Below are 23,276 nucleotides of genomic sequence, written 5' to 3' on the forward strand. Positions count from 1 at the left end.
GAATAAAACAGGTCTAACATGGTAAATTGGGGACAATTTTAAGAAGAAATATAATAGAGAAATATAATTTAATGACAGCACCTCAAAAACATATAACTTTGGGAACACATGTTAAGAACTTAGATTTCTGATAAAATCTAAATTTAGAAATGTTGTGTGGGATCTGCATAACTGATCTAATCGGTTTTTTCATTATTGTACAATGAGCTAGGATCTATAGAAAAAATGAAATGAGACAGTGGCCTAACAATCCAAATTAGCAGATGAATTCATGAGGAATGAGAAGTAGTGTGGCCTACTGGATAGGGTATAGGCCTCGGAGTCAGAAGGACCTGAGTTTTAACCCCGGCTCCACCAAATACCTGCTATGTGATCTTGGGTGAGTCACTTAACTTCTCTGTGCCTCAGCTACCTCATCTGTAAAATGGGGATTAAGACTGTGAGCCCCACATGAGACAGGGACTGTTCCAACCTGATAACCTTGTATCTACCTCAGCTGCTTAAGCAGAGTGGTGTAGTGGATAGAGCATGGGCCTGGGAGGCAGTAGGTCATGGGTTCTTATCCCAGCTCCACTACTCTTCTGCTGTGTGACCTTGGGCAAGTCACTTCACTACTCTGTGCCTCAGTTATCTCATCTGTTAAATGGGGATTGAGATTGTGAGCGCCACAGGCTTGTCTCCACTCCAGAGCTTAGTACAGTGCCTGGCACATAGTAAGTGCTTAACAAATACCACTATTATTATTGGTATTATTACCTGGCACCTGGTAAGCACTTAAATACCATAAAAAAGAATGAGAATATCCCCAAAGGAATGATGGTTGACCACAGAGTAGAAAGTTAGGATCATGTTTAAAGAAATATGTTTCCTCTACCTCATTACTACTTTAGTGATCAAAACGTCTCTTCTGTACAGCCTCTTCTCCAATGCTTCAGCATGTGACATGACTGGTAAATACAGATTGTCACAGTAAAATTGAAATGTAGGCTGGCAGGTGGCAGACACTCGCAAATAAAAGGCAAGGAAGTTTTGAGGTCAAATATTAGAATAGAGAAATGGTAGAGACCTTTTAGTGTGTAAAGACCCTTTTAGTGTATTTTTGCTCTTTTATAATAATTATAATAATTGTGGTATTTGTTAATCTCCTACTATGTGCCAGACACTGTACTAGGAGCTGTGGTGGATATGAGCAAATCAGGTTGGACACGGTCCCTGTCCCACATGGGTCTCACAGTCTTCATCCCCATTTTACAGATAAGGTAACTGAGGCTCAGACAATGAAGTAACTTGCCCAAGATTACACAGCAGACAAGTGGAAGTGGCATGATGAGAAACCAGGTCCTTCTGACTCTCAGGCCAGACTCTATCCACTTGACATGCTGATCTTTTGTTTTACAGAATGTATGTACCATCTAAAAAGATCTGCATACAGGGAAGAATGGTTATTAGCCCATAAACGGTATAAAATGCTATCTGATTTTGTCAGCTGAGTACCAGTTACATCCATCCTGAATTGCAGAATATAGTCACTGGGTATCGATGAAACTATACCACGCAGCTGAAAAGCAAGAACAATGAACATTTCCTATACATACTTATCGAGTTGTCCTTAGTGCTTGGAAGGGAACATGCATATCTAAAAAAAAAAAATACAGGACCCATAGTACCGACCACACTATGAAAATACAGACAGCTCTTTTTTGGAACATGTTTTTCTTTTTTCTGTGTATGGCACTGTTTTCTCTTTTGCTTCCTTGTCGCACAATTCTTTCACAGCTTCCACTCAAAAGATTTCTTAATTTTGGACTATTTTGGTTTAGGTGCAGCAACTGAGTCCCAGTGTTCAGCTGAGATGCAGCATTGCTGGTGGGTTGGTTTAACTGTATTTTAAAACATTGTTCTTAAAACATTGTTCCTGTAGCCCTTATTTTGTTTCTCCTTTTCAGCTCACACTACAGCAGCTGTTTGGGGATACTGCTGCCATCCATTCTTCTCACATCAATCAATCACTTAATCAATCAATGATATTTACTATGTCTCCACCAAAGCAGCTGTGTTGAGGGAAACATAGATTCAATGCTAAGAGACTGATTTAGTTCTAGTACTTTGTTGTTTGTGATCCGGCCTTGCCATTTGATATTGGGTGCTGGCAGTAATTATCCATTTGCACTGTTCAAAGAGTCAGACATAGCGTCTGCAGATAGTCCAGGTCTCAAAGCCATAGCAAAGGTTCATTCATTCATTCATTCAACCATATTATTGAGCACTTACTAGGTGCATAGCACTGTACTGTGCACTTGGGAGACTACAATACCACAATAAACAGACACTTTCCCTGCCCACAATGAGCTTAGAGTCTAGAGTGGGGGACACAGACATTAATATAAAAAATATAAATTAAAGATATGTATATAAGTGAGTAGGACTGGGAAGGGGAAAGAATATAGGGAGCAAGTCAGGGAGATGCGGAAGGGAGTGGGAGAAGAGGAAAGTGGGGACTTAGGGAAGCCCTCCTGGAGGAGATGGAAATTCAATAAGGCGTTGAAGTGGGTGAGAGCTTAGTTTGATTCTATTTATTTATCTATTTATAAATGTATCTATTTATAAATAAAAAAATAAATATTTATTTATTCATTAATAGCTTGATTCTATTTATTGCTATTGTTCTTGTCTGTCCATCTCCCCCGATTAGACTATAAGCCCATCAAAGGGCAGGGACTGTCTCTATCTGTTACCGATTTGTACATTCCAAGCACTTAGTACAGTGCTCTGCACATAGTAAGTGCTCAATAAATACTATTGAATGAATGAATGAGAGTAACTATCTGTAGGATTTGAGGACGGAGGGCGTTCCAGGCCAGAGGCTGTGGGTGAGAGATCAGTGGTGAGATAGACAAGACTAAGGTATAGTGAGAAGGTTAGCTTTGCAGCAACGAAGTGTGCAGGCTGGGTTGTAGTAGGAGAGTAGTGAAGTAAGGTAGGAGCAGACAAGGTGATGGGCTGCTTTAAATCCAATGGTGAGGTGTTTTTGTTTGATGCAGAGGTGGATGGTCAACCACTGGAGTTTTTTGAGGAGTGAGGTGATGTGGCCTGAAAGTTTTTGTAGAGAAATGACATGGGCAGCAGAGTGAAGCTTGGACTGGAATGGGGAAAGGCAGGAGGCTGGGAGGTCAGTAAGGAGGCTGATGCAATAATCTAGGCAGGATAGCATGAGTGACTGTATTAATGTGGGAGCAGTTTGATTGGAGAGGAAAAGTTGGATAACATTCCAACTTGTAGACCTTTAGTTTGTTCTGGGGCGTGATACCACACTACCACCACACTCCGCAAGTCTCCCGAAGGATGTGCTGCCCTTCCTTCTTGATTTGATTTCCTACTTTTCTTCTTCCATACTGAGAAGCAGTGATGGAAAGAACACAGGCCTGGGAGTCAGAGGACTTGGGTTCTAATTCCGGTTCTGCCCCCTGTTTACTGTGTGACCTTGAGCAAGTAAATTAACTTTTCTTTGCCTCAGTTACCTTGTCTGTATGTGGGCATGGGTAGTGCAGGCACATGAATGGCACTGAACCCTCTCTCCCGATCCCCAGGCCTCGAGAAGGTGGAGAGCGGGGGTCCAGAACTCCTGCCCAGCTTAGGATGCCTTAACATCTATCTTTCTGTCTTGTCCCCTGCCAATCAGAAGCAACTGGCCAGGATTGATTGTCAAATAGATTTTGGTGCTGCAGAGGCAGAGCAAAGCTCCAGAGGTGCCCTCCCCTCCCACCTGGCCATCCTGAGCTGGGTTCACAAGCCTCCCCGTCAGTGTGGGAGTGTTATTTACCGTGTTATTCGCAAGCACTTAGTACAGTGCTTTGTACACAGTAAATGGTCAAGAAATGCAAGTGAATTAATTAATTAACTAATTTACTGAGAGCCCATTGGTGCAATGGTAGGTGCTAGGTACTTGGGAAGTACTAAAGAAACGCCACGATCCCTGGTCACAAGGAGTTTACACTCTAACAGGGAAGACCAATTACTGTAAGCTTGTTGTGGGCAGGGAATGTGTCTGTTTACTGTTGCATTGTAGTGTCCCAAGCACTTAGTACAATGCTCTACACACAGTAAGCTTTCAATAAATATGATTGAATGAATGAATGAATGAATGAATGACCGGGACTGTGTCTGACCGGATTAGCTTGTATCTACCCCAGCATTTAGTACAGTGCCTGGCACATTGCAAGCACTTAACAAATACCATAATAATTATTATTTATTATTATTAATATCATTACTTCCGTGTCTACTGCTGCATGATTGGTCAGTGTGATTGATAACAAAATTCTGAGACAGCATTTAGCTTGGAGTTATCAATACAGATTTTGGGTTGTTTTGCATGTCTTCCCATTGCAGCCTGACAGTTTTCTTTAAATTTATCATCTCTCCATGACACTTGGTTGATTTGGTGGAAAGGTTTCCAATAATTTACATGGGGATTGATTGTGAGCATCATGCAGAACAAGGACTGGGTCCAAACTAATCTACCTACCTCACTGTACTGTATCTACCTCAGTACTTAGTACAGTGCCTGGCACAGAGTAAGTCCTTATCAAATACCATTAAAAAATAAATAAACTGTATAGGACCAATATACATCCCTGCTCTGCCTTATTGATGATGGGCTATGGGCACGACAGAGTACTCCAAACTGGGGTCTGGCCAGCCAGGCTCTAATGAAATGGTGAGAAGCTACATGGTGTAGGTGAAAGAGCATGGGCCTAAGAGTCAGAGAAGATGGGTGCTATACCTGGCTCTTCCACTTGTCTGCTGTGTGGCTTTGGGCAAGTCCCTTATCTTCTCTGGTCCTAATTTACCTCATCTATAAAATCAGGATTTAATACCCATTCTTCAGATTACTTAGACTATGAGCTCCATGTGGGACCTGATGATCTTTGTGGCTCAGAGTAAAGAGCATGGGCTTGGGAGTCAGAGGTTGTGGGTTCTAATTCTGGCTCCACTACTTGTCAGCTATATGACTTTAGGCAAATCACTTAACTTCTCTGTGCCTCAGATGCCTCATCTATAAAATGGGAATTAAGACTGTGAGCCCTATGTGGGACAACCTGATTAGCTTGAATCGCCCCCAGTGCTTAGAACAGTGCTTGGCACATAGTAAGTGCTTAACAAATACCATCATTATTATTAGTATTATTGTATCTACCCCATAACTTAGTACAGTGCTTGGACATAGTAAAGTGCTTAAAAAATACTGTTATTATTATTCTAGTTTTATAATCTTAATGAAATCTTCAGGGCAGCCAAAGTTGCTAAGTGATTTCAATCAGTGGTATTTACTGAATGTTTACTGTGTGCAGAACACTGTACAAAGCACTTTGCAGGGTACAATGCAACAGAGTTGGTAGAAATGTTCCCCATCCACAAGGAACTCACAGTCTAGACAGGGAGACAGACATTAAAATAAATTACCAACATGGACATAAGTGCTATAGGGCTGAGGATGGAAAACCAGCATGGCCTATGAGAAACAGCATGATCTAATGGACAGAGCGCGGACCTGGAAGTCAGAAGGACCTGAGTTGTAATCCCGGCTATGCCACATGTTGGCTTTGTGACCTTGGGAAAGTCACTTATCTTTTCTGTGCCTTTGTTGCCTCATCTGTAAAATAGGGAATAAGACTATGAGCCCTATGTGGGATGACCTAATTGCCTTGTATCTACCCCAGCACTCAGAACAGTGCTTGGTACATAGTAAATGCTTAACAAATGCTGTCATTATTATTACTATTATCTATCCAGTACTTAATACAGTACCTGGCAACTAGTAGGCACTTAACAAATACCATTAAAAAATACCAAGTGGTTAAACTTATCCTGTCCTGCTGGGCTTACTGGATCAACTCACTTGCTGACCTCCCTGCCTCCTGTCTCTCCCCACTTCAGTCTGCTGCCCAGACAAAGTTTTTACAAAAATGTTCATTCTATGTTTCCCCACTCCTCAAAAACCTCCAATGGTTGCCCATCCACCACCGCAACAGAAACTCCTTTCCATCAGTTTTAAAGCACTAGATCACCACCTATTCTCCTACTACAACCCAGCTCACAAACTTTGCTCTTCTAATGCTAATTTTCTCACTGTACCTCAAGTTTGTTTATCTCACCACTGACCTCTTGCCCACACTCTGCCTCTGGCCTGGAATCACCTCCCTGTTCAAATCAAACAAACAATTACTCTCCCCACCTTCAAAGCCTTATTGAAGACACTTCTCCAAAAGGACTTCCCTAAGCCCTCTTTTCCTTTCCTTCCACCCCCTTTTGCATTGCCCTGACTTGCTCCCTTTATTCATTCTTCCTCCCAGCCCCATAGCACTTATGTAAATATCTATAATTCATTTATTCATATTAATGTCTGTCTCCCCCCTAGATGGTAAGCTCACTGTGTGCAGTGAGTTTCTTTTATATTGTTATATTATACTCTCCCAACCACTTAGTACAGTGCTATGCACACAGTAATGGTTCAATTAATACAGTTGATTGCACCTGAGTCATGAAGTGCTGTCAGATGTTAAACAGGTTTCTGCAAGTCAACTCTTTACCTCTGAGTCATTAGCAAGCAATTAATCTTGGTGACTTCACCTGGCTTTGACCAATGTCTTAGTAGCTATGGTGGGGAAGTGCCCATTCATAGTCCATATTGGAGGTGGGAATTGGGACTTCCTAACCAATAAGGCTGCTATAAAAATGCTGCAGAGCTTCTTGTGGTACCTTTGTAATCTTGTCAGTGGGTATTCACAGAGGAAGTGGAGAGGGGGTTTGAGAGTAGGGTCTAGAAACCAAAGGAAGAAAATTCCCTCTTAGGTGCCAGTCCCAAGCACTGGGGAGCAGGCAGTAAGAAAGGTAAGCCCATTTTTGCTTTTTGGTTGTATTTTTTAATTCAAATTTCATATCCATTCACTTACTTGGTCCAGGAATGGGGGGCTTCTGGGGAAGTGTGGTCCCCTGCCCTCTGACTCACAGTTAACTCTTGAGAAAACAGTGTGGCCTAGTGGAAAGATGATGGGCCTGAGTGTCAGAAGATGTGAATTCTAATTCTGGCTCTGCTGCTTGCCTATTGTGTGACTTTAGGCAAGTCACTTAGCGTCTCTTTGTCTCAGTTTCCTCAACTGTTAAAAATAGGGATTCCATACCTTATTTAGACTGTGAGCCCCAGGTAGAACAGGAACTGTGCCTGACCTGATTAACTTGTATCTACCCCAACGCTTAGAACTGTACTTGTTTACACATAATAAGCATATAACAAATACCAGAAAAAAAATCTGTAGAAGGTTAGGCTTATACAACCTTCATAGTGTTGAATTAATAAATGAATTTTCTTGTCATGAGCTGTTTCAGGAGTCTTAAAACCCCATTCCAAAAACCTCAAATCACTCCAAAGGGACTTAAAGTTCTGGTCTACCATGAAGATAACCTTGTTATTTGAAATCATTCTCATCAACACTAATATTTATTGTGAACCTTCAAGACAGGTAATGTGCCAGGGGCTGGCGAATATACAAGGAAGAAGTGAACTGAGGAATCTCTGCACACAAGAACCCCACAGTGTGAAGTAGAACACAAACCCAGGGATGACTGGCAATTTTATATTTAAGCAAGTGGTGCCCAGCTAGATTGCCTGAAACAACACTGGGATTCGCCCATTCCTCTTCCTTCTCCCTTCCTAAGCTGAGAAAATTCAAATGCACTAACTTTCTATCAATTGATAGTATTTATTGAGCACTTACTGAGTGCAGAGCACTATACTAAGCACTTGGAGGAGCATAGTATGACAAAGTTGGTAGACAAGTATAATATTACAGGGTTGTGGACAAAGAGCTATATATGGTATAGTTCCAGCAGCCCAGAGACCATTTAGGATAGGGACAGGATGACTGCAGGATGCTGGAGGGATAGCTGAAGATGGCCAGATTCAAGGGCTTAGTATAGTGCTCAAGTACTTAATACAGTATTATGAGTCCAGTGAACGCTCCATAAATATGATTGAATGAATCGCACAAGGCATGTCTTATGGTTTTGGGGACCTAGATCTGTGTGGACCTGCAAGCCAGGTCCAGCCCACTTCTGGACACTTTTTTAAAATTTCAGCACATCTCAATGTTCCTTAAATAATTACCCAATACTGCAAATAACCACCTTTTAAAAAAAATATGGTATCTAAGTGCTTACTATGTGTCAAGCACTGTTTTTTTATGGTATTTGTTAAGCACTTACTAACTGCAGGGCATTGTAATAAGAAATATAATATTTAAGTGCTTACTATGTGCCAAGCACTGTTCTAAAGCCCCGGGATAGATACAAGGTAATCGTTGTCCCACGTGGGACTCACAGTCTTAATCCCCATTTTACAGATGAGATAACTGAGGCACAGAGAAGTTAAGTGGCTTATTCCAGGATTAGAACCCATGTCCTCTGGCTCCCAAGCTCATGCTCTTGCCACTAAGCCACGCTGCTTCTCTAATAATAATCACTATGGTATTTGTTAAGTGCTTACTATGTGCAGAGCACTGTTCTAGCGCTGATGTAGATACAGGGTCATCTCGTTGTCCCACGTGGGGCTCACATTTTTTAATCCCCATTTTTACAGATGAGGTAACTGAGGCACAGAGAAATTAAGTGACTTGCCCAAGGTCACATAGCAGACAAGTGGTGGAGTTGGGATTTGAACCCCTGACCTCTAACTCCCAAGCCCGGGCTCTTTCCACTGAGCCACGCTGCTTCTCTTGCCCAAGGTCACACAGCAGAGAAGTGGTAGAAAAGGGATTAGAACCTAGGTCCTTCTGACTCCTAGGCCCTTGCCCTATCTACTAGATCATGTTGATTTTAAGTACTGGAATAGGTACAAGATACTAAGGTTGGACACAGTCACTGTCCCATATGTGGCTCACACTTTAAATTAGGGGGGAAGAGTTTAATTCCCTTTTTACAGATGAGAGAACTGAGGCACCAAGAATCAATGAATAAACCATATGCACTGAGTGCTTATTCTGGGCAGAGCACTGCATTAAGAACTTTAACGTTATTTGTTTCTGTTATCTGATGCCTCTTTCTTTTCCTTTCATATTTTGAAATCATTTAGCCAAAGTGCCTTCCTAACTTGTTAGAAGTCTCATTACTGGATGGCACTTCAGAAGTTTTTGGTTTTTTTTAAGTCCAGTATTGTTCCAAAGTATGGTATTTGATTGTCAGCAACCCTTTCTCCTAAGAAGTAACTGATGTATTTGTTAAGCACTTACTATGGGCCAAGCTGAGATTGGGATAAATTTAAGATAATCAGGTCCGACACAGTCCCTGTCCTGCATGAGGCTCATAGTCCAAGTGGGAGGGAGAACAGGTATTTCAGTCCCATTTTACAGATGAAGAAACTGAAGCACAGATCAGTTAATTGACTTGCCCAAGGTCACAAAGCAAGAAAAAGGCAAAGCCAGGATTAGAAGTCAGATTCTCTGACTCCCAGACCCTGCACTTTCCACTAGGCCACACAGATTCTTTAACAGACACTAAAATCTGTGCCACATATACTAAAATAGCAAGTTGTGACCTGATGTAAGTGATGAATGTAAAAAAAAAAGACATTTTGGTTTTGTCAATAACTGCCTAGATTTATACTTTATCTTTGTTTAGAAATGAATTATTTCATTCATTCCTGCCCCATTTCCACACTGCATCCCTCCTTGATGCAGGATCCCTGATCCTTGATGACTCCTTGATAAAATAAAATAATTCTGCTCAGTCCTTGCTGCCCTTAATTGAAACAATGAAGGGAAAATGCATTTAATTAAACCACAATTTAGAAGAATAAAATTTGAAAACACAATAAGATAATTCAATCTGCATATTTCTAATTCATGCATCTCAAGAAGGTTTTTTCTAAAAGATTAATTTCATTCTTTGAATCGTATTTATTGAGAGCTTTCTGTGTGCAGAGCACTGTACTATGTACTAGGGAGAGTACAATATAACAATAAAAAGACACATTCCCTGCCCACAACCAACTTATGGTCTAGAAGGAGATACAGACATCAACATACATAAGTTACGTTATTTGATGTCCCAAAAGAAAACTATTTTTTGTGTGTACTTACTAGTTACATTCAACTCAATACCTAGAAAAGTTACAAGTCATTTGGAAAAATTATACTCCGAGTCATGAAGTCTAACTCAGGGAAAATAAACTGTACATATAATGAGGTCAGTCTTTATTGAGGCTCAGGTTACTGCAACTCACTCTTCATAATATTATATAGTCAGTCATTCGTATTCATTGAGGGCTTATGGTGTGCAGACCTCTGTACTAAGCACTTGGGGAAGTACACTATAACAGACATTACCTGCTCACAACAAGCTTGCAGTCTAAATGGGGAGGCAGGCATTAAAGTAAATAGATAATATAATACAATGAAATTTCTTACAGTATATATTTTCTCTTAGGAAATTCACATGAGTCTTGCCTTATGCTGTTGAATCTAGAACGAGGAAATTAAGCAGGCCTGTCACCTGGGATTACACCTAGTGTGGTCTTCCCAACTGGGGACTTGTTAAGAGATTGTCTTCCTCACTGTAATGGAGAGTGAGAAATGGCATTCTAATAAATTATCAGCATTAGCACTGTGCATTTGAGTCTGAACCATTTTCCTTTATTTCAAAAGAAAAACAATTCCATTTATTTCAGAAGCCACTTAGAACACTTTCAGTGGATTGGCCAATGTAAGATTCCAGATAACTTTTATGACCTTGGAACCACCGTTTTGTTTTTAACACCTTAGCTTCCTTTTGATCTGAAGCTTATTGTGACAGGGTGGAGTCCTGCCCAATTTAGTACTGAGCTGGGTGTCACCATAGGAGAGGGGATGTGGTTTGGAGAATGCAAGGGCTAGAGAACTGTCCAACACAGAGGAGGTATTGTTTACCAGGAGATGAGGAAGGGAGAAACAAAAGCATCAGTCATAAGGTCTTTATTGACATTATCAATCATTCACTATCAATTGCATTCAGTGCTTTCTATGTGTAGAGCACTGTAGGAAAGGCTTGGTAGAATACTGTACAACAGAGGTGGTAGACTCCTTTCCTCTGCACATGGAGCTTATAGTGGGGGAGACACTGTGAAATTTATGGATATGTACTTAAATGCTGCTAAATTAGGATATGTACTGAAGTGCTATAGGGCTGAGGAGGGGTTAATTATCAAGAGCTCAAGGATATAGATCCAAGTGCATAGATTATTCAAAAAGGGAGAGGGAGTAGAGGAAAAGAAGGAATAACTGGGGCAAGCCTCTTGGAGGATACACAATTTTAATAAGGCCTTGAAGGTGGAGAGAGTTGTGGTCTGAATGAAAAATAGCCAGTATAATAGGATTCCTTTAGAAAGGTAAAGACAGAGAAAAACTAGAGAAGAAAAACACACCAAATCATTCTTTTCAGCTCCAATATTTTGTCTTCCCTCTTCTTCAAGTCATGATTTTTTTGACCTTTCATGCTTTTTCTCTCAGCTCCTGGATGTTTTAGTTTGCTCTGTCTCCTCTCATTCCTAATTATTTGCTTTACTACTTCATTTCTCTTTGACCCATTCCTTTCTTGATTTTTTTAGAGCTTTCTGGAGCTCCTCTCTAGAATCGATGCTTTCCATGCACCTCATTAGTTGGGGTGACCTTCTGTCTGTCCAGTGACTGGGAAGGAAGGAATAATAATGTTGGTATTTAAGCACTTACTATGTGCAGAGCACTGTTCTAAGTGCTGGGGTAGATACAGCATAATCAGGTTGTCCCATGTGAGCCTCACAGTTAATCCCCATTTTACAAATGAGGCAACTGAGGCACAGAGAAGTTTGGCATATGGGGAGTGAGAGGATTGGGATGGCCTGCAAAGAGGAGTCAATCCCTCTGGCTTTCTGGTGCCCTCTTCTTCCCCCACTTCCAATCCTATTCCAGTGGAAATAGAATTTAAGGTATCAAACATGATGTCAGGTCTGTGTTGTTCCAGCCAGAAAACCTACACACCCACTAGCCTTTCTGTGAGTTCTTCTTTGTTGGAGGCACTTTTGACCAAGTGGCACTTAATCATCCTGAGCTCCCTTTCTGGATGGCTTTTTAAAATTTTCTCTTTTGAACACCTATGAACTTCAACAGTTTACACACTCTTTTCATTGTATGAAAAGAACTCTTTTCATACAGTGTAATGACTGACTTCAAGAATATCTCAATTACTTTTCAAACATCCTGGAATGCCCCATCCCCGCCCCAACTCAGCTTTGCCAAATCACATCCCTTCCCTTTCCAAAACTCTTCTAATAGGCTGTATCTTCCAGAATTAATCCCTCCTGAATTCCAGTTTTTGCCATTTTCTCAGCACCTTGGAACGCAAAATTTAGTTGTTGGTTTATTTATTACTGATTTATTTATTCCCTTCCAGTACAAAGAGCGCAGGCCGGAGAGAGGGCTTGGTTTCTAACCCCATCTCTGCCAGTGCCTGCTCTGTGACCTTGGGCAAGTCACATAAATTCTTTGTTCCTCAGTCACCTCATCTGTAAAATTTGGTTTAAATGTCAAATCCCTTTCTTGGACCATAACCTTCTCACCTGCCTCCTCTCTCACACTCTCTCCCCCTACAAATCTGTATTACTCCCCCACAGAGACCTCCGCTCTCTTGATCCCATCCATCTCTCCAAAAGCATCTCTCCCCACCTTGCCTCCCTATCCTTTCTTTCCACTCTCGATGATCAGGTTACCGCTCTCAACTCCACCCTCTCTACTCATCTCAACTCACTTGCTCCTGCTGGTGAAGGTCCAAGCACCAAGCCAAACATCTATTTTAAATTTATCCTTTCCTGCCTTAACTCTGCCCTCTCCTCCGCCAGGCAAAACTACTTTTCTTCCCTCATTGACGCCCATGCCAATCACCCCCACCAATTGTTCCGGACTTTTAATTCTCTCCTCAAGGCCCCTGTTCCTTCCCCTCCCTCATCCCTCACCCCCAATGATCTGGCCACCTACTTCATCACGAAAATTAACACAATCAGGTCTGAGCTCCCCAAGTCACCCCTCCCTCTTCTACTTCCTCCCCACCCCCAACCCTCTCCCCTACTTTCCCATCCTTCCCTGCAGTATCCTTGGAGATCTCCTCCCTCCTCGCAAGTGCCACCCCCTCCACCTGTCCTTCGGACCCGATTCCCACTCACCTTATAAAAACCATCGCCCCTTCCCTCCTCCCCTCCTTAACTTCTATCTTTAACTACTCATTCTCCAATGGCTTCTTCCCCTCTGCCTTCAAACATGCCCATGTCTCCCCCATCCTAAAAAAACCCCTCTCTCGACCCCACTTCCCCTTCCAGTTATCGCCCTATCTCCCTCCTACCCTTCCTTTCCAAACTCCTAGAGTGAATCATCTACACTCGCTGCCTTGAATTCCTCAACTCCAACTCTCTCCTGGACCCCCTCCAATCTGGCTTCCATCCCCTCCACTCTCTCAAAGGTCACCCATAACCTCCTTCTTGCCAAATCCTATGGCTCCTATTCTATCTTAATCCTCCTCGACCTCTCAGCTGCCTTTGACACTGTCGACCATCCCCTTCTCCTCCACACCTTATCTCACCTTGGCTTCACAGACTCCATCCTCTCCTGGTTCTCTTATCTTTCTGGCTGTTCATTCTCAGTCTCCTTTGTGGGCTCCTCCTCCCCCTCCCTTCCTCTAACTGTGGGAGTTCCTCAAGGGTCAGTTCTTGGCCCTCTTCTGTTCTCCATCTACACTCACTCCGTTGGTGAACTCATTTGCTCCCACGGCTTCAACTATCATCTCTATGCAAATGACACACAAATCTACATCTCACACAAATCTACATCTCCTCCCCTGTTCTCTCCCCTCCCTCCAGGCTCACACCTCCTCCTGCCTCCAGGACGTCTCCACGTGGACGTCTGCCCACCACCTAAAACTCAACATGTCCAAACTGAGCTCCTTATCTTCCCTCCCAAACCCTGTCCTCTTCCCGACTTCCCTTTCACTGTAGATGTTACTACCATCCTCCCCACATCCTTCCGCTGTCCTGGAATGCCCTCCCTCCTCACCTCTGCCAGACTAACTCTCTACCCCTCTTCAAAGCCCTACTGAGAGCTCACCTCCTCCAACAGGCCTTCCCAGACTGAGCTTCCCCTTTTCCCTCTGCTCTCTCCGCTCCCCCTCCACCTTCTGCTCCCTCCCCCTTCCCCCCTTCACCTCCCCTCAGCTAAGCCCTCTTTCCCTCTGTTCCTCCTCCTCTCCCTTCCCCTCCCTTCAGCACTGTGCTCATTTGTATATATTTTTATTACCCTATTTATTTTGTTAATGAGATGTACATCTCCATGTTTGTATTTATCGTGATTATGTTGTCTCGTTTTTGTCTGTCTGTCTCCCCCGATAGGACTGTAAGCCCGTCACTGGGCAGGGATTGTCTCTATCTGTTGCCAAATTGTACATTCAAAGTGCTTAGTACAGTGCTCTGCACATAGTAAGCACTCAACAAATACTATTGAATGAATAAATGAATATTGAATTTTTTCAAGTGCATAGTACGGTGCTTTGCACTCAGTAAATATGATTGAATGAATGAATAAATGCTCTTACTACTATTACTACTGGTGGTTTGCACAGTCCCGCTCACACTCTTTAATCCCTGCCGATTATATCCCTGTTGGAACCCCTAGCAAATATTGTTGATACTAATACTGATACTGATAGTCCAGAATATCAGAAATTGGAGCAACTAGAACCAAAATTTTCACTCTCCATAAAATGGGGTATTTTTAATTGTATTTTCTCTTTCCCAAAGCCTATAAGATCAACCATAGTTCAGAGATAGAAGAGTGCTTTGGTGACATGTTCAAATTTGGGGTTATTGGCAGGAGGAAGTACACAAAGACTCAGTGGGTCTAAATTTGGAAAAGAATCGCTGACTCTCAATTCAACATTTCACTCTGTCTCCTTCTCTACTTTGAAATTTGGAGAAAAATATCAGCCCAATATCAGGCAGAAGTGTTTATAATTCTTAGATAAAAAGCTCTAACTGAATAATGCAAGTCAGTAATGCAGCAAAAATTCCACTGGCCAAGAATGATTGACATCATGAGGGCTTATTTAACAGCAGGAGCAAAAATCAAAAGGATGATTTTTCATGGTCTGAAACTGGCAAGTAGTCCTCAATGTAAAACATAATTAAAAACCTTTGGTTTGCCCAAGCAAATGAAGAGGAAAGAAGAAAAATGAACCTGCTTGCTGTGTCAGATGTAATTGGTAATACAAATGAAATCTTCTGGCTTTCAGAAAGTGTCTACACTGCCAAATGCTGGCCAACCAACAGTGATTCCTGAGCCATTTTATGGGTTTCAGATTTTTGGGGGGCTAAAGAATGAAAACTCTTTCCATCCTCCTCTATAATTGTATTAGTTGAGTCTACCTTATTTGTGGCTTTGAGAAGCCTTCCTGCTTCACTTCAACCATAGGAGTGTAGAAGAGAACATAGCAACAATACTGAGTTGCTTGGTAGCAGTTACCAGGTGAAGAATAATGACTTGGTAATTAGACTATTGTTGTAGGGATACCTTTCAACAGCAACCCCTCCTGTGGCCATATCTCTTGGGATGGGTGGCAACCAAGGGAAATCTTTTCACCTCTAACTCTTACTTTTGGGTGGAGCCTGCCAACTGACACCCTTCCAAGCTCAGTGGAAGGAGCAGAGAGCCTGAGTCACTGGGAGCCCGAGGACCCGAGTTCTATCCAGATCCATCACTTGTCTGTTGTATGATCTTGGGCAAGTCACTTGTCTGTCCCTCAGTTTCCTCAACTGCAAAATGGGAATTCAATACCTGTTCTCCCTCTTACTTGACCGTGAGCCCCATGTGGGGTAGGGACTGTATCCAGCCTGATTAACTTCTATCTATCCCAGTGCTTAGAACGTTGCTTGACACATAATAAGCACTTAACAAATACTATTAAAATAAATTGGAGTGTGATGGTTTGAAAACTTGTGTTCTCTAGCTAGGAGGACTGGTGCCTGAGACTGTCATTGAGGAAAAATAATTCACTATCCTTTTTTCAAAACAAGATTACAAAGCTCTAAATCTGAACGGATGGAGAACTGGCTTGATTTTTAAAGCCACAGTATGTCAACAGTGTTTAAACCATCCTTACTTCACCTCTCACGTTTCAAAATAGCTTCTGAGGCTCATTATCAATGGTAAGCTCACCTCCCAAAGCCCACAAAATGACACATCTCAAACCACAGCAAGTTGAGCTTCTGGATGTAGCAAAGCCTCCTGTGAATTATATTATGTTTATTACATTGAATTTTTCTTGTGGCTGTTCAAATTAAACATGTATAGACTGTCCTGAGGTAGGTGTCTTATTGTTCATTCCACTGATCTGGCAACACCCTTGGATAATACAGTGGAGAATAATGAAATTCTTAGGGTTCCAGCTAAATTATTTTTAATCACATTAACCATAAAGACCCCTGCTGCTAATCTCTCTTTGAGTTCTCAAGTAAGCCTAGGAGGGAATTCAATTAATAATCCATGCTCCTGAAATCCCTCATTCAGTCTCTGCAACTGGGAAGACTGATGCATATGGAAAAGAAATGGAAATTGAGTCTTTCCATTCTATTACCACCATGCCTCACAAGCAGAAATGCTGCTTATCTATCCAGAAGGGCATTTTCATTTTTTGGTTTTGTTTTGTCATATCAGAAATTCCCACTCCCGTAACCTTTCCTATTCACTAATCGCCATCTGTGCCACAAAAAGAACCTCAAAGATTTCCTTCTCCTAATTATATGAATATTTGTGTATCTGTTTCACTGACCAAAGCTTCTAAAAGTATTTTGGGGGGGAAATAAGTGAAGTAAAATGCCTTGACACAGGCAATTTTTCTTTAAACTAAAAAAAAATTCAAATGAGTTCTTAAAACAAAACTGTTTCAAGGGACCCCCTTTCATATTGGTTTCAGATGAGTTTTAGTAGGGGTTTCTACGCCCTATCCAAGTCCCATTTTCTTTTCTTTTTTTGAAATCAAGCTATCGTTAGGCACTTGGAGTTAAACATGGAAGATAAACGTATCAGAATAGCCTGGATTACAATATGTCAGTGTGGGGATAGGTGAAAGGTAGTTTGTTGTTATCATTATCTACAGCAAATAGAAAAAAAATGGTCTCTATTTCTAGCAATTCCTCTGATATTCTGAATATTGCCACTGACTTTCTAAAAGCCAATTCAGCCCTTGGGGGAATGCACACTGCACCCCTAAATCAATATCACTGGCTGCAGCAACCAGAATAGAAAGGTGGCCTAATTCTTGAAAACAAGAACATTTCAAGAGAGCTGCAATAAAAACACAATGCAAATATCAATTGCAAAAATGAACTGAAATGCCATGGACTAGCAGTGCTATATAATTTAACATTCTGGACAAGAACATTAGCTCACTGTGGGCAGGAAATGTCTACCAACTTTATTATATTGTACTCTCCTAGGAGACTAAGCACTTACTACAGTGCTGTGCTCATAGTAAGTACTCAATAAAAGCCACTGATGTTCTAGCACTTTTGAACTTACACCTTCCGTAGCACATTTTATATATATATATATATACACACACACACACACACACACATATATGAATATATAGACACATATGTTGATTTTTGACTTTTTTAGTTGTATTTTTATGTTTGTCTTCCCCACTGGAGTGTAAGCCTCCAGGATGTCTCCACCTGGATGTCGGCCTGCCACCTAAAACTCAACATGAGCAAGACTGAGCTCCTCATCTTCCCTCCCAAACCCGGTCCCCTCCCAGACTTCTCTATCACCGTGGATGGCACGACCATCCTTCCCGTCTCTCAGGCCCGCAATCTCAGTGTCATCCTTGACTCGTCTCTCTCGTTCACCCCACACATCCTATCCGTTACCAAGACCTGCCGGTTTCACCTCTACGCTATCGCTAAGATCCGCCCTTTCCTCTCCACCCAAACAGCTACCTTACTGCTACAGGCTCTCGTTATATCCCGGCTAGACTACTGTGTCAGCCTTCTCTCTGACCTTCCTTCCTCCTCTCTCGCCCCGCTCCAGTCTATTCTTCACTCCGCTGCCTGGCTCATCTTCCTGCAGAAACGATCTGGGCATGTCACTCCCCTTCTTAAACAACTCCAGGGTTGCCTATCAACCTCCGCTCCAAACAAAAACTCCTCACTCTAGGCTTCGAGGCTCTACATCACCTTGCCCCTTCCTACCTTTCCTCCCTTCTCTCTTTCTTCCACCCACCCCGCACGCTCCGCTCCTCTGCCGCCCACCTCCTCACTGTCCCTCGGTCTCGCCTATCCCGCCGTCGACCCCTGGGCCACGTCCTCCCGCGGTCCTGGAACGCCCTCCCTCCTCACCTCCGCCAAACTGATTCTCTTCCCCTCTTCAAAATCCTACTTAAAACTCACCTTCTCCAAGAGGTCTTCCCAGACTGAGCTCCCTTCTCCCTCTACTCCCTCTACCACCCCTCCTTCACCTCTCCGCAGCTAAACCCTCTTTTCCCCCTTTACCTCTGCTCCTCCACCTCTCCCTTCCCCTCCCCACAGCACTGTACTCGTCCGCTCAACTGTATATATTTCCATTACCCTATTTATTTTGTTAATGAATTGTACATCGCCTTGATTCTATTTAGTTGCCATTGTTTTTACGAGATGTTCTTCCCCTCGACTCTATTTATTGCCATTGTTCTTGTCTGTCCATCTCCCCCGATTAGACTGTAAGCCCGTCAAACGGCAGGGACTGTCTCTATCTGTTGCCGACCTGTTCATCCCAAGCGCTTAGTACAGTGCTCTGTACATAGTAAGCGCTCAATAAATACTATTGAATGAATGAATGCAAGTTCCTTGTGGGTAGGGAATGTGCCACTTCATTATTCTTTTTTCCCCAAGCAACTAAACCCAGTGGCCAGTCAATAAATGCTGCTTCTTCTACTACTACTACTACAGCTATTACCATTAAGTGCTTTTAAACCAGCACACATATGTATTTCTGGAAAGGTAGTAAGTTAATACACCTTGCAAAAAAAAGTATAATAGGAAATAGGTAGGTGGTTTTGATAACTGCATTCATTCTGGAACTTTCTCCAGAAGTTGTCTCAGTATACAAACACAACATCAGATTTTCATCCTTTGAGGCATTTTTAGTGGTATTTTCTGCTGAATTCCTTTTTTTCATGTTCTTCCGCTTTTCCTCTAGCTCCTTCAAGAAAGCTAGAAGTAACTCTTGTGAAGCCCAATTACAGGTTATTTATGCAGTTGTTTGCTGAGCGTCCTTGGGGTTGTAGAGGACAAGGTTTAAAGATGGTGTTGAAGGGAAGAGGAGGCACAAATGCCCCTGGAAGAATTGGGGTGCCTTTAGTGGGTTCTGGACCTCTGGGCCTTTATTCACTGTTGGAAACCCAGACCTCCTCCACTCCTTTCAGCTCTGGGCACTGTCATATATAGCAGAAACATCATATCTTGTCCAAGGTACCAGTTTTATTGGTTTATGCAAGATACAAGTGGTGATAACTAATTTCACCTCCCCTAGGAAGAAGCTGAGAGCAATCATATGAGTTTACAATTCTCTTCTCCACTATCCATATATGCAAGAGAAAATATCAGTGTAGGTGGTTTTTTTCTCTCTCTCCTCTGTTCCTCTCTCCCTCTCCCCCCTTTCTTTTTCCCTCACCCCCTCTCCCTCCACTTATGTTTGGACAAGTCTCTAGGCCTCCTCCTATAGCAGCCAGAGCAGCACTTCAGCCAGGATATCAGATTAGCACAATCACTTACACCTTCTGTATTGACTGGGATGAGAGAGAGAAAGAGAACATCTGTCCTGAGGCCAGGAAGGGAGAGTTGGACAACTAAAGATGTGTGGAGGAATGGGATGGGGGATTCAGGGGAAAGGGAGAGAAGGAATTTTGGCTCTGCCACTTGTCTGTTGTGTGACCTTGAGCAAGTCACTTAACTTCTCTATGCCTCAGTTACCTGATCTGTAAAATGGGAATTAAAACTGTGAGCCCCATTTAGGACATGGACAGTATCCAATCTAATTAGCTTGTATATGCCCCAGCATTTAGTATAGTGTCTGCTACATAATAAATGCTTAACAAATACCATTAAAAAAAAAAGAAAGGACAGGCTACTTTTTCTAGAATCTGATTATTAGAATCTCTTAGGATTCTGCCTTTTCTCTGTCTTTTGGTGCTAGTGCCCATGGAAACCATACTCCTATCCCTACAGAAGTTCTGAATCTGGCAGTTTCTGTACCAAGCCTTCATGATAATTAATGCAACTGCTCCTGTGCACATAACTTATTGCCCTTGAAGAAAAGGGCAAAATGGCAAACTGATGCTTGTTGGCTACTGGCTGACAGCAGGATAAAAGGATTCTCTTAAAATTTCAATCCCAGGGCCATGAGATGCTTCAAAAAATGATGTATAGATCCTTAAATGCAGTAGGTTTTAGGAGTCAGATCCCTGATAGAGTGAGAAGGCAGAGGAGGAATTGTTATTTTGGGTTTAGAAAGGGGGAATGTAGTTTGTTCCCCTAGCTATAATTTATTTTATTTTATGTCTCCCCATCTAGACTTTTAAGCTCCTTGAGGACAGAGATTGGGTCTACCTACTCTTCTGTACTCTCCCAAGTGCTTAGTAATAACGTTAACATTGATATTTGTTAAGCGCTTACTATGTGCAGAGCACTGTTCTAAGCGCTGGGGGAGATCCAGGGTCATCAGGTGGTCCCACGTGAGGTTCATAGTTAATCCCCATTTTACAGATGAGGGAACTGAGGCACGGAGAAGTAAAGTGACTTGCCCAGAGTCACACAGCTGACAAGTGGCAGAGGCAGAATTTGAACCCATGACCTCTCACTCCCAAGCCCAGGCTCTTTCCACTGAGCCATGCTGCTTTGCACCCAGTTGGTGCTCAACAAATATTGGAGGAATACTGGGATGTATTAAGGAAGTACAGAAAAGTGTTTTTGTGGGGGTAAGTGCCTGTGTGAAAGTTTTGAGGGTCAGGTCAATTATGTCCAGAATCTAAACTTGTTTTATGTGGCCCATGATGGTAAAGGAAAGCCCAAGTCTGTCAGGGGAGGACCAGAGGAGCTAGAGGTAGATTTTAGTATAAAAGATTAGGGCAGCCCTGACCCTCCTACCTTGTAGTGTCTGGTAGACTAATAATAATAATGTTGGTATTTGTTAAGCACTTACTATGTGCAGAGCACTGTTCTAAGTGCTGGGGTAGATACAGGGTAATCAAGTTGTCCCCCATGAGGCTCACAGTTAATCCCCATTTTACAGATGAGGTAACTGAGGCACAGAGAAGTTAAGTGACTTGCCCACAGTCACACAGCTGACAAGTGGCAAAGTACATTACCCAGCAGCCCCAGCTCCCAAATCTAAAGGGAAGCAGCATGGCTCAGTGGAAAGAACACGGGCTTGGGAGTCAGAGGTCACGGGTTTGAATCCCATCTCTGCCACTTGTCAGCTGTGTGACTGTAAGCCAGTTACTTAACTTCTCTGTGCCTCAGTTCCCTCATCTGTAAAATGGGGATTAAGATTGTGATTCCCACGTGGGACAACCTGATTACCCTGAATCTACCCCAGCGCTTAGAACAGTGCTCTGCACATAGTAAGCATTTAACAAATACCAACATTATTATTATTATTATTCTATTCAAACCTCACTCCCTCACCCATCCTCCTATGTGAAGGCAAATAAAAATGTGAACCATTTGGGTTTGCTAGAAGATCAATCTCTGTTTTGGACACCAGGAATGGTCTATATTTTTAGGGACACTTATTTCTAGCCCCTTCCACCTGATCAACTAAGTTTTTGCAAGAGCCTCAGGAGACCTTAAGGAGCCTTTCCTACTCTTTCTGCCCATGAAGGATTTCTCTCTTGTGCCAAGTGAGCCGTTGGTTCCTAACCCAAAATCATCATTCATGAGAGAAACAGCATGGTGTAGTGGATAGAGCATGGGCCTGGGAATAAGAAGGCCATGGGTTCTAATCCCAGCTCCAACACTTGTCTTCTGTGTGACCTTGGACAATTCACTTCACTTCTCTGTGCCTCAGTTACCTCCTTTGTAAAATGGGCATTAAGACTGTGAGTCCCATGTGGCACATGGACTGTATCCAATCCAATTTCCTTGTATCTCCCCCTCCCTGCAGTACTAAGTGCAGTCCCTGGCACAAAGTAAGTGCTTAACAAATACCACCATTATTATTATTAAATACCATAAGTCATGCATCTTTAGCTTTGGACTTTGGGGGCTACATTCTGTAACTGAGAAAAGAATACCACAGAGCAGAACCATGTAAGCATTCAAAGTCAAGGTGGGTACCTTTTAGCCCCACCCCTGCTCCCAAAACTTAATCTCATTTTCCTATCAAGAATACTCAATAATATCCATTTTTTATGGTATCTATTAAGTGCTTACTGTATGCCAGGCACCATACTAAGCTCTGGGATAGATACAAGCTAATCAGGTTGGACACAGTCTCTATCCCACGTGGGGCTCACAGCTTTAATAATAAAAATAATTATGCTACTTGTTAAGCTGCCTCTTACTACTGCCTCTGGAGAGTATCCAGTATTCTACCAGTCTTGGGTATGGGTGGGAGAGTCAAGCAGAGGAATATCCATTCCATTCCTAGTGTGGGCAGTGGCTAGCGAGTGGAAGGCAATCTGCTAAAAGGCAAAACTCACCTGTGCTGGGCAACAGTGGCATGGGAGAGAGTTGAGGGCAGAGACTCAAGTTTACTACATGCAAGAAGGCAATGGTAAACCACTTCCAGAATTTTACCAAGAAAACTCTATGGATACCCTACCAGAATGATTGCAGATGGAGGTGAGGTGTTCTGGGAGAGATGTGTCAATGGAGTCGCTATGGGTCAGAGATGACCTGACAGTATAAAGAATTTGGTGTTCTACTGCAAACAGTTTTCCTCTTTGGTGATTTCTAGAATTGAAAAACTGGACATAAGTCACCTAAGGAGTTACAATACCATAAGTTTCTGAATCCTGCAGTGTGAAAGTATTTTTAATGTATACAATTTTTTTTGGCTTTATATTTTTTTCAAATTTGATTCACTAGTGACTGACTTCTACCTTCACCAGCCAGATCGACTTGAAAGTCTCAGAGTGGAAAATATTTCCATGCTATTGCTTGATGGTTTCTGGCCCATGTACAGGGGCAAAAT

At 42.4% G+C, this 23,276-nt stretch overlaps 1 non-coding gene across 1 annotated transcript; it reads left to right on the top strand.

Moving 5' to 3' along the window:
* The first annotated feature begins 22,634 nt into the window (after nucleotides 1-22,634).
* On the top strand, nucleotides 22,635-22,772 carry LOC114813538. Its single transcript, XR_003761255.1, has one exon. It is a non-coding gene; the product is annotated as a small nucleolar RNA SNORA7 (small nucleolar RNA).
* The last annotated feature ends 504 nt before the right edge of the window (nucleotides 22,773-23,276 follow it).

Source organism: Ornithorhynchus anatinus, chromosome 7, assembly GCF_004115215.2.
Source record: "Ornithorhynchus anatinus isolate Pmale09 chromosome 7, mOrnAna1.pri.v4, whole genome shotgun sequence".
Classification (NCBI taxonomy): Eukaryota; Metazoa; Chordata; class Mammalia; order Monotremata; family Ornithorhynchidae; genus Ornithorhynchus; species Ornithorhynchus anatinus.